Raw genomic sequence first — 1,433 nt, forward strand, 5'->3', positions numbered from 1 at the left:
TGCATGAAACACTTGCCATCGTCTCGCGCAAGGGAATATTTAAATCTTTAAAAACAAATCTCATCGACCACGAACTATTCTCAATGCCTAGACATATAAAGACTTTCCAAAAACTAATCAAATCCTAGACATAAAATACTTCTGAACCGGCGAATAGTTTTTTGAATCGACAAACATCTTTTTGAAATTAGGACATCTTTATAAAATCACGAACATTTGTTTTGTTTACAGAAACATTTATTGAAATGCATGAATAGTTTTTTAATTCATGAATATTTTTTGACTTAGTTAACATTTTTTGAATTGATGACTTTTTTAAATTGGGGGTTGGATTTTGAATTTCGCAAAAGACATATAATTTTTTGAATATTTTCTAAAAAAATTCATTGACATTTTTTTCCAAATTAACGAATATGTTTTGAATACACAATATTTTTTTCAAAATCATGAACATGATTGTACTTCCTGACATGTTTTTCCAGATTGTGATTTTTCATAATTTGCGAACAGTTTCGTAAGATCACCAATATTTTTTGAAATAGCAAAAGTTTTATTATCTCCTGAAGTTTTTTTTTGAATTCACTCATATTTTATAATTTCTATGAAAAATTATAACTGAAAACTTTTTATAATTTAGAATTGTCAAATAAATTTAAAGAAGAAAAAACTAAAACAGAAATGAGAAAAGAAAAGAAAAGACAAAATGAAAAAAGAACAGGAGCGTCACAGCGGGTAGGCCCGGCCCATGAAGGCGTAAGGTGTGGAGGAGGTGCCTAGGAAAAAAGGAGGCAACAAAAACGATACTACCAGGATTCGAACCCTGGTGTGCTGTGTAGAAGCAACAGCCTCTAGCCACAACCATGGTAGTGCATCTGTGTCATTAATAGGGCATCGCCCGTATAAAACCACTGAGCACGGCGGCGCTTTGAAAATAAAAACCGAATCATTTTCTTAACTTATGGGTGGCATAGCGGGTAATTTATTGGAGTAGACCTCACCTAATAAATTTTCTACCATGCAAAAAAAGGATTTTTTATTTACTTTTTAAAATTGTGGTTTTTTCTGACGGGGTGCAGATGAGCTTGGGCACCGAAACGCTGCACTCGAAAGAACCTATCTATCTTAATTATACTAAGAAAGCAGAGCTCCAACTTCTATGTCCATGTCTGACTGCTAGTGAACACGAGACATCAAATTTATGACAAAAAAGAAATAGACCAAAGATTTTTAATGATGTCGGTAGTCAATCCCCCTAGGGGGTGTGCGTTGCAACGGGAGACACAAAAAATACATGCTAGCCAAATAAGTATGACTTAATATCTAGACATATGAGTGTTCTTTATTTTAACACGGTGGCTCACCATGTTGCCACATATCTTTCTTCCCACTCTCGTTGATGATGGACACAATGTCCACGTGATCGTAATGCATTC

Source organism: Triticum aestivum, chromosome 5B (assembly GCF_018294505.1).
Source record: "Triticum aestivum cultivar Chinese Spring chromosome 5B, IWGSC CS RefSeq v2.1, whole genome shotgun sequence".
In the NCBI taxonomy this organism is placed as follows: Eukaryota; Viridiplantae; Streptophyta; class Magnoliopsida; order Poales; family Poaceae; genus Triticum; species Triticum aestivum.